This window comes from Danio rerio, chromosome 7 (assembly GCF_052040795.2).
Source record: "Danio rerio strain M-AB ecotype USA chromosome 7, GRCz13ab, whole genome shotgun sequence".
Lineage (NCBI taxonomy): Eukaryota > Metazoa > Chordata > Actinopteri > Cypriniformes > Danionidae > Danio > Danio rerio.
Window position 1 is genome coordinate 45070075 of NC_141027.1, and position 11664 is coordinate 45081738.

Here is an 11664-nt window from a genome sequence, read left to right on the forward strand (position 1 = left end):
ATCATATGCTGGATAAGTTGGTGGTTCATTCCGCTGTGGCGATCCCAGATTAATAAAGGGACTAAGCCGAAAAAAATGAATGAATGAATAAATAAATAAAAAAAATGGAAAATATCACATTATCTGGTCAAATTCGAAATTGTACACTCTCTCAAGCACAAGGTGTCAAAGCTCGGTTGTTATCACTAAAAATAAACCGAAGTGTCAGAACCCTAACAATCAGTCACTTTAGAAATTCTATGAAGATCGGTATGCAGGGCAGCTGTCTATAAAGGCAATGAGGCAGATCACTAGAGTTGAAATGTTCATCTATCATTGTGTCATATCAGCATCCCTGTAAGAAGCATTCTTAGTTAACACAGTAAGAAACACCATCGTTGTTTAAACACAAACTGAATTAATATAGATACCAGAATAAACTGTGTTGGAAAAAGCCCTCCGCTTGATCAGCCACAACACAATAACAAGCCTCAGCTTGCCTAATTTCCCACAGACGACGACCACATGCAGCTGCTGGAGAGCCTGGATCTTTAAACATCTCGTCCTTGGAGAAAACAACGGCAGACACCTCTCTTATAATCACTGCTCGCAACATTTCATTTCGCGCCGTGAAAGCAACGCAGTGGCTCGCTTATTTAGAACTGTAGGACATTATTCCCTAAATTCCACCTGCCATATTTTCTGTCACAACTCACAGCAGACACTGCTTGAGTGGCTATTTTTAGTGGACACCTCATAGGCCATATTTGGCTTTTAATTGGTTCTCTTCCTCTCACCGCTGAGCTGAAGTCACAGAGCAATTACAAGCTGTGTGGGTTGCAGGTACAAGTGATCCCCAACTGTTTTGCAAATTCTATTCTATCCACTCAAGCTTTGTAACACAAGAGGATGTGCACTTTAAATACAAAACAAGTCTCTAAAGACAGCGTTGCTCTCAAACAACACACACATGCGCACAGATGTCTGATACATCTTTGGGCTTCGCCCTTCGGGCTGTCAGTCTAGCATCTCACTGCTGTATTTGTGTTGGTATATCTGTAAATCTCTGTGTAGCTATAATTTACCTCACATCTCGTTTTGTATCTGTGTTGAGCATTACCAAGGAAGGTCTTTGGAGACTGACACAAAGTAATTGATACCCTTACAATGGCTCCCACAATAGCTGCGTTTGATTGACTCCTCTCTCTCTTTCCCTCGCTTCCTTTTGCTTTCATTCTTCGCCCGTGTCTCGCATGATTGTGAGAATCAGAGATTTGTTCTTTGCAGGCAGTGCTGCAAGCTTTGGCCGTGACTCCATAAAGCTATCACCCAATGCAATCCATCCAAAGACAAATTGCTCGGGCTGACAAACACTCAGGTAGAGAGCAGGTTTCTCAGCAGCTGCTGAAATTATACAGAGCTGAGTTAGGATAGAAGATCAAAGCCGTTTCATTTTATTTGACAAGACAGGAGAAGAGAGGATTTCGAGGCCTGTCACCGTCTGGGCGGTGAGAATGAGCGACTGTCTGTCTGTCTGTTCGGAACGTGCTCAAATAACACGTATGTTTAACTTTCAAATAAGAGCGCAAGATGGTGGCGCTTTTAAATTCGATTTGGTACAGTTTGTTTTGGAGCCTTTCTTTATTGAGCGTATTTCGACACAGTATGTTTTTGACCCTGCTCGTATTAAACCTTTTATCGTTGCACATTTATTACGTTCCAGGTCTTTAAATGCCAGTGTTCTGTAGCAGATAGGAAAAGAGCATTGTGACCTCTACCGGAGCTAATCGGGGATCATCATCGGCCCATTTGTCAGGATAAGCACATTGTGGAGGGTGATTTCCGGCTTTTTTTTTTTTTTTTTTGGAACAGGGAGGGCATCTTCACAGAGTCTTGCTTATCCCTGGAGAGTCTGAGGGCAGAAACTTCTCACTGCTCTTATTCTCATTGCTCCCAGAACTGCTGATAGCTAAGCGGCAGCATCTTTTGCAGGAAAGCCTGGAGCGATGCTTAGAATGGAGGAAGAAAAAAGAAAATAAACTGCCGGTGGTATGAAATTGCCAAAGGCAAACAGGTAAATTATTAGCATGTCCCAGTTCTCCCTCTAGTGTCTCCGGTTCTCATGACCTTCTTTCTCTTCTCTTTAGGATGTGGAACGCGACTGGGAGGAGGCTCTTCAGAGGAGGCCGGAAATTTGACGACTGCTGGGCGGCTCAGACAAGACAGGATGCTCAATGTCCAGCATATGCTCAGAGATTTGGTTAATAAATAATTCAATTAACCGAGACCCATCTGTTCCTGATGCACTACCGGAGATGCAAAGATACCAAGCCCGACCATCAGCAGACAGCTGTGTCTTTGGATCCCGAACTATTCCCTCGTTTTTCCCTCTTTTTTATACTCAACTATTTTAGCGGCGCAGTTGAAATCTCATCGAGGGGACACAGAGGCCACAGTAATATGTGACAACCGGAAATAAAACGTTCCATGAATTATTCATTCATAACCTTTAGATGACCAAATTAGATTCCTCTCTTAACACCGCTCTATGTTGCTGCCGCTCCTCTTTGTGTGTCCGGGGTTAATTTGCACATTAATGAATTAAAGCTAATGAACACAGCACAACAGGAGTCATTTCATATTGTCCTCTTGAAGAATTTTGCTCTGCCTTTTCTTTCCTTTGCTCATAATCCAGGCTTTGACATCACAGGAGGTTTTAAGTAGTTATAAGTGGCTATGTGTGTCCTTTTTTTATCAAGTCTATTTATTGCATATACATAAAAAAAAAAAAATTAAAAAAAAAAAAAATATATATATATATATATATATATATATATATATATATATATATATATATATATATATACATACATACATACATATATTTTTTGCACATGGTCACCTCAAGGCTGTATTCCGAGCCCCTTGATGTTTACCCTGATGAAACATCTGTGCCCAAGTTCGCAAAAAAATCCTGTAATAAAATTAGCAGATGATACCACAATGTTGAATCTCATCAAGGACAATGAGGAAAGAGCCTATAGAGAGGAGGAGGAGCAGTTGGTGGACAGAAGTAGAAAGATCAACCTGATTCTGAATGTGGATAAAACTAAAGAAATCATTGTGGATTTTAGAAAAAAAAAACAGCCCAGCAACACACCACTCCTCATCAAAAACATGACGGTGGAGGTGGTCAGCAGCACAAAGTTCCTGGGAGTTATTATTAGGGACAATCTCACCTGGTATGAAAATACTGTTTCACTGGTTAAGAGAGCACAGCAACGTTCACACTTCCTGCTATGGATGAGAAGAGCCCATTTGCCATAGAGAGCATCCTAACTAATTGTATCTCTGTGTGTTGTAGTGTCTCGGAAGAAGGTGAGTAGTGAGGTCAGAGGAGAGGATTACCAGGACTATCTCCTCCATTCAGGATATTTTACCAAAGCGATTCTTGTCCTGAGCCAGGAATATTATAAAAGATGCTACTTAACCCCACCAGGGATGTTCCTCTCACTAGCTTCTGGGAAGAGGTTCCGCAGCATTCAATGCAGAATTTCCAGGTTCTATAGAAGCTTTCTGCCACCGGCCAGTAGACTGTTAAACTCTTAAAGGGTTACAATGTATTCACCTGTTGTCTTTTTTTTTTTTTCACTTTAAAACTTGTATGCACTCTTGTGATTTGCACTGTGGATCCACATGATGATGGGGATCATCAGTCAGCTGCTATGTGTTTTTTTTTTATAAATATATATGAAATTTCCATCAAAAAATTTACATTTGTCTCAGCCACCTTTGTTTATGTTGAGTTATTTTACTTTAAAGACCACGAAAAGGACTGTTGAGCCAATGGTTTGAGTTTTTGTTCTGTGTATGTACATACGTACATCTGAATGACAACAAACCTGTATTGGATATCTGTGCATATCTTTCAGTTATTTATATATATCAGCCCAAATATTTTATCGGAGCCAGATAATGACTTAAAATGGTTACCATGACCAGGGACTTGTCAGGGACAATGTAAACAGGATATTGAAATAATGGAAAAAATAATAAATTGAATTATTACTTGCTGAAAAATAAACACCAAATACACAAATATATGCACCACAATTTCTAAGTTCAGTAAGATAATTACTAATAGATACTAAAGAGATACTAAAGAGTGTGGCAATGTTTCTGAATATTCAGCATTGCCATGATCACAGAATGTTATTAAATACAGAATGTTATAAAATATATAATAACTGTACTTGGTTTTTGGTCAAATAAACACAGCCTTGTGTACTTATATTACCCATTACAGACAAAACATTCTTGTACTCTTGTTTTCTTCTTTGCTCAATACTTTTTCTTTTTGGACCGTTTCTTTTATTGCCATCTTATTTGCAGACGAGCCTTACTTTGACAGACCATTCTCTGACATTTCTCTTGATGTATTGCTGTAGCAAAACTGGATTGACTGCATGTCACTTTTGCCTTCTTTGCTGGCCACCGGTGTCATTTAGCTCAATGTCATTTCAGTGCCTTCGATATCATAATATCATATGAATAGATCTGGCTGCTCTTGAAGCGAAAGGCTAGAAATTGGTGTCACGTCAAGTTGGTGCGGATTGGTTGCAATTGGTTGACTCGATTCATCCCTTGCAGCGAAAACATCCCCTGTCGAAAACAGTTCTTCTTGTTTGATGCAAAATTGAAGAAGAGCTCAGATTCCTGGTGACATCTCTATGCGGCTTGCATGGATAGAAAACCTCTGTTGTCATTGATTTGTAAATGTGGCTGTATATTGCTCCTCTACACTTGACTTGGGGCATTCATACATATAAATGTCATTTCTCATATGAGAAGTTCAGCATATGTAGAAAGCAGGACCGCAATATTTACCACTTGTGATTGTCACTTAGGTTTACAATATACAGCTCTGAACTGTCAGCACCCTAGCAAGGCTGGAAGGGTTAGAGGCTGGCAAACAACTGCATTATAATTTAAAAAGAACAAACTTTGGCAAGGTCAGTGTCAACTTTTTCCACTCTGTGCTCCTGCTTGTTAGAGTAGAGTAGCATTTACACTAACATCCCTTAAGAGCTTTTGTCAACGTTAAGTCAGAAGGAACAGAGGTGGGACCATTGGAAATCCCATAAGTTTACATTGCACTCCACTCCAAAACTTACAGTTTCAATGGTGGCTCTCTCTCTCTCACTCATTCAGACCTTTAGCCTGATTGGCTGAGCCAACTGTTGCCCCTCCTCTCCCTCAGAAGCACAACGGCATCATAGTGTGAAATGAGCTCTTTGTTGGGTGACCTTGCAAGAAAACATAGGTAGAATCAAACACACAAGCTTAAACAATGGCGAAAGTCTTCAGAAAGCCATCTACTGTTGACTAAAGTTACGAGCAAACATTATAGTTGACTTTGTTAAAGAATAGGAACTGATGTCTGCTGATGCTCCAAAGCTGAATGGAGATGGATTCAAAAGCGTGTTTGCATTAAAGAAAAGGGCAGATAGCATCTTTTTCAGACAAACAACTGTTTGTCATTCTGTAACTTATTCTGAGCTTGGTTATAAAAACTGCTGCTCAAATGTCTGCCAGGGAGTTTCTACAGTTGTGAACAGTGAGGCAGATCCAGTCAAAGAGCCATAGCCAAAAAACTGTGAATGCCAATACAATTAACAAAATGATAGAGGGGAAAAATGGCTCTGCTACACAATCAGGAAAAATCTGTAAAAATCTTTTTTTCCGATTTGATTACTTTTTTTTCAGTTCAGAGTTTTACAACCCATCACACGTGATTATTTCGCACTCCAATGGTCAATTAGACATTGACTCAATTACAAAAAATTCCAGCTTTGTTGATTATATCGATGCATAACTTGCTCTTGAATAACTTAATGGACCACCATGTTTTGTTTGTGTATTCAGACTATTTTGTGCAACCCAGGCTCATTCTGAAAGCGTTTCTCTATATACATTTCTGTAGAGCGCTAAATACATCCCACTGGATAAGCCACTGGACAAGCTGGTAACAGCGGGAAACCGTCCATATGGAGGTAATTGGTCAGCTGCTAATGCATTCGTTTTAAAGATAAAATGCAGCCATACTTCTGGCTACATAATTCATTATCTGCAAAAATGTATTAAGGGCTTCGTTTTCAGAATGAGCCCATGTTAAATTTTTGTCTCATGTACATTGTTTTAAACATCATTAATTATCATTATATTAATCAAATCATTATTACAATAACAAGAGCAATAATAAACAATAAAAATATTTTTTGTCATACATTATACATGTACATGTTTGATTTTGTTTATTTACTGTATATCTTTACAGTAAAATACAGTACTTTTCACTAATGCAACTTTAAAATACAGTAACATGCTGCATCCTACAGTAAATCCTACATCCTACTGTAAAATGCAGTTCATATTACAGTTTAGTTGACCGGTAACTTACTGTAAATCAATTACAGCAATAACACTATTTACATGTACAGCACCCTAACTTGCTGCTTATGTATTTATAGCACTGTATATATTTACAGTAAAATACAATAATTTTCACAATGCAACAATAAAATACAGTATGCTGCATTATAGGTCTACAGTATAATTCAGTTTATTTTACAGTTGCGTTCCTCAGTAACCCAGTAACAATAACAGCAAAACATACTGTATTTACAGTTACAGTTAAAGCACCATTTATCTTGCTGTATATGTATGTATAGTACTGTATATCTTTACACTAAGATGCATTAATTTTCACTAATGAAACTTTAATATACAGTAACATACTGCAAAACTGTTCTACAGTAAAATTCAATTCATATTGCAGTTCAGTTGATAAGTAACTTACTGTAAATCAATTACAGCAAAAATACTGCATTTACATGTACAGCACCCTTCACCTTGCTGTATGTGTATTTACAGTGTTGTATATATTTACTGTAAAATACAGCAATTTCCACATTGTAACTTTAAAATACAGTAATATGCTGCATAAATATTCTACAGTAAAATTCAGTTTATGTTTTGGTTCAGTTCCCCAGTAGCTAACTGTAAATTAATTACAGCAAAAATACTGTATTTACATTTAAAGCACAATTTTTGTTGCTGTATATGTATTCATAGTACTGTATATCTTTACAGTAAAATACAGTAATGTTTACTAATGCAACTTTAAAATACAGTAACATGCTGCATAACTGTCTTACAGTAAAATTCAGTTCATATTAAACTTCAGTTGACCAGTAACTTACTTTACATCAATTACAGCAAAAATACTGCATTTACATGTACAGCACCCTTTACCTTGTTGTATAATGTATTTACAGTGTCATATACATTTACTGTAAAATACAGTAATTTTCACAATACAACTTTAAAATATAGTAATATGCTGAATAACTGTTCTACAGTAAAATTATGTTTATTATTTAGTTTATTTCCCCAGTATCTTACTGTAGAGTATTTTGCTGTAAATAATTTAATCACATTTACAGCACAATTTGTTTTGCTACATATGTATAGTACTGTATATCTTTACTGTCTTTCGATAGTTAATTGCAGTTCACAGTTTTTGATTGAAGTAAATTATTTAATTTAAGTGTCATAAAGAGATCAAAATTAATAAAATAACTTCATAAATTTTCAAAAAATTTCATAAAGATAAAAAAGCCCATGTAAACCAATCCTATATATGAAACTACAAAGGGCACTAGAATACCACCAACATTTGTGAAAAAGATAACTATGCAAGTCTGCTGCATTATATTTTGATCAACACGTTGCATTGGATTTAAATATGTATAGGAATATGTGTGTTTATTTGTTCTTCTGTTTTTAAAATGACTTAACATCTCTCTTTACGGCACCACCTCTTTGCTTCTCTACACTCTCTATTTCTCTCAGTCACTCTTTCTGCAGTATTGATTTAAACAAAGGTGACTCGCCACCGAGGCTGCAATGCCACCTGAGAAAATGAGAAAAAAGCAGTTCCCATTTCCAGCAGAGATGGGAAGACCACAGTCCAATTCGTATTCGTTTGTACACAAAAACATGGCCCCCTTTTTTTTCCTCTCCAGAGAAATTTGGGTGTTTAGCTTGAGGGTATTTTACATTCCAATCTTCCTCCTGATAAACTAACAGATTGCATATCACTTTAATTAGTTTTGAATTAGCATGTTACGCCTACCACAACAATAATCCGACGCTTGTATCGAACAACATAATACACATAACAAAAATTGTTCGGGGCTATTTTGTGGTACAGGTGCGCGCTGGCAGCAATCAAGCAATCTGCCACGTCTCTCGGAAAGCCTCATAACACGTAATGGATTCATTATGATTGACACTTAATTAATGCAAGAAAGACTAATTACATTTTTATTGTGTTTAAGGCTCATTCGGCGCACACACTCTTAGCGGAGTCATTGAGATGAAAGTCATGCGCGCTTTAATCAGGAGCCCCCTTTAATCGGCCGCCTGTCTGAGCCTTCAGATCAGAGCCGAGCCGAGCGAGAGTAAAGGAACAGTTGGCATTTTCAAGAATGCTGTCAGGCAGGTGAAAAGTTAAAGACGTCATGACTGCCGGTGACGATACAGACCGTGTCCTCTTATTCCACACATCATTAGAGGCTTCCAGCCATTTTGGCAGCCGGCATTAATGGCAGCCAAGAACAAGAACAGCTGCATTTTAAGCAGTCGCACTTCTGCTTCTCTGATTCCTTTCTCTTGCCCCATCGACCTGGCACGCTGATTGTCTGGAGATGAAGAGCCTTGTGCACAGCAAGACTTGAAGAAAATAACAAAGTCGGTGTGATTTGAAAGTCTAATTCGGCTGCGTGTACTCAATGGGCACACCAGTGAGTGTTGGAACTGACTTCTCCAATATGATACCACACTTATCATTTCTACAAAGGCTGGGGAAAAGATATTCCTAAATCTGCTTCTTAGCTTTTAACTCTTTTTATCCATCACCACAAATACTTTTCCCACCTTTCTTGTATTTTTTTTGAGTGACAGCCTTTTCATTGCAGCGTTCACTATAGCTGCGCTAAAATGGCTATTTGAACTTATTCTCGCCCGAGATCTTTTTATGCAAGTCGCATTAGGAAAACATAGATGCGATGAGGTGAGATGAATCAAAGAACATGTAACGCGCACAACACTACTGGAGGCAACAAAAAGCAGCTGGCTATCTACGGCCACGGAATTGCTATTTCAGGGTCAGCACTCAACAAAGTGATTGCTCACATCCATTTCCTCCAAAGCAAACAAAATAAATGGGACGTCTGGCTGCCTGGATGGATAGATGGACTGAGGACGGAACGACGGACAGATGGGTGGAAGATGTGGCCAGACTGCTGATATGTACTGTATTAACCGCAAGGGAGGGCTGTGGAAATGGTTGTTGGCAGACCTGTAAATAGCTGTTTTCCTGCTTGACAAAAGTGTGCGAAAGAAAACACACCTCTATCAGAGGAGATAAGCCGTCTGACAGGGCACGAATGCTTGTGCGAGAGGCTATCTCCAAGCTATTGAAAGACAACTTAATTGTGACATCTGGAAGAGGGGCAGCTGTCATGTACATGTGATGTGTCCATGAGTTGTGGGTGGTTATTTTAGACAGACGAATCAAAGGACCATTGTTAAGAGATCATCAGCATTTACTGATGAGTGCTTGTGCATTTAATAATCCATATGTATTTGTCTTCATTTTATTTTACAACACAATTTTTCTAATAACATATTTCAAATTCACAATAAAGCAAGCAGTGCCCTCTACTGCATACCTGTCAACATTGGGATGTGTATATAAAGAATAAGGGATTAAATAACAGAGATGTCACTTTAAAAATGCACAGATTTATAATGAAAGCATTCAATAGTTTTCCTTACTTTTCTTGCTCATTTAAGACAGAAATGGTTGTGTTTAAAAGAAAACCCACCAAGATCGGCATCTTTAGATGTTGTATTATTATTATTATTATTATTATTATTATTATTATTATTATTATGTGTATATGTCTGTTAAAACATGCACCCAAAACCCAGAGTATCCACTTTCGCTTTACTTTAAATCACGTATACTGAATCGGTTTTGAAAACATCAATAGACTGCTTTGAGGATTGCATTGGAGGGGCGATGGCACCTGTAATGGAAATGAAGAAAATCATTTTCATGCCAAAATAAAATTAAAGCACAGAACAGATTCACATTTAAGAGTATGGGGCGTCCCCTGGTGGTTCGGCGATATGGGACGCATATAGAGAGGATCGACTCTTTAATGTTTATTGCCACCCTTCATAGAAAAATTAAAATACGGGAGAAACACTGGAAAAATGGGTGGGTTGATGGGTATGCGCTAATGGATTTATTAACAGAACCAGGCAACACAGAGCAACATATTGTACAGGGTATGCTTAAAAACAAGTAGGTTAATGCACGTATTTTCAATGAGCATTGGTGAGTTTTTGTTTTGATCTATGTCATCCAATTTAAAACAAATTGAATTTTTCTTTTTTTTATCCCTTGGATAGTTCAAATACTAACAAATCAAATTGTGTGTAACCATAAGGAAGTCAGGTTGTAACATATACAGGGAAATCCAGAAGCGTAGGCAAAAAGCAGGCAAATGATCTGCACATGCGGCAGACAACATAAGCAAAAAAAAAAGGCATTGGTCAAAACACAGAGAGACGAAACCAGGAAAACCTTTGTAATGTTACAGGGTAGTACCAACAAGACTCAGCAATGACTGTGAGGATGTGTGCTGTTTATATAGTCCATGTAATCATTCTTGAGAATATGTCGAGCGCTACTCACCCCCACCGCTTTTCAGGTAAGTCTCGCATGCACTTGCCCCTACTTAGATATGTCGCTCACTCAACAAAATGTTCTCCAGCAATCTATGAGGGTTGGATCACTGGTGATCATGACATCCTGTGCTACTGGGCATTTGTCCTCTTCTTCAAAAAAAATAAATGGTCTTAAAAATACTAATTCATTCATAATTTTTTTTTATTTTTGTAATAATACATCACCAGGCCTATAGATTGTGCCATATTATGTTTCTAGAATGTAGTTTCAGAATATATAACTCTATTTTTCCATAAAGATGTTTGAAACATTTTTTCTTAATGACCTTAATTAATTATTACTTAATGACAACAAACTGCCAGGTGTTTGCTTCCTCATGAGACTGTGAAACAGCTTATAGTGCAAAGGCCTTATGAACAATATTTCACACGTTTCTTTTATTGTCTATAAATTAAACCATACCTGTGTATTAATCTGCTTCCATTTGAGTACATACAGTATATTTAATTTGTTATTTACTTGTTTATTATTTGTTTGTTTTTGATAACCTATTGCATTCTGATATACATCACAATACAAAAGGAAAAACCTGCCGCTAAACACCTCACCTTGCCATAAGCTATATTCTTCAGCATAATAGTAACCCACAAAACACTAGCATAACAGAAAAACCACTTTAAACATCTGCACCTACACAGTTTCACTTTTCCCCTCCAGCAACCTGTCACTCACATGAGATCAAAGCAATTATAAAATGACAACAATCCAATCAATTCCCGATAGACGAAATCAGATACTGACCTACATTTTTTCTCTCTCTCTCTTGAGAAGCTGAACATCACAGTGGGTAAAAAGAGTGA

General features: G+C 37.7%; 1 long non-coding RNA gene across 1 annotated transcript; it reads left to right on the forward strand.

Moving 5' to 3' along the window:
• The first annotated feature begins 557 nt into the window (after window positions 1-557).
• On the forward strand, window positions 558-2601 carry LOC147836087 (uncharacterized). The gene is made up of 3 exons (XR_015496667.1): window positions 558-822; window positions 1972-2053; window positions 2127-2601. It is a non-coding gene; the product is annotated as an uncharacterized LOC147836087 (long non-coding RNA).
• The last annotated feature ends 9063 nt before the right edge of the window (window positions 2602-11664 follow it).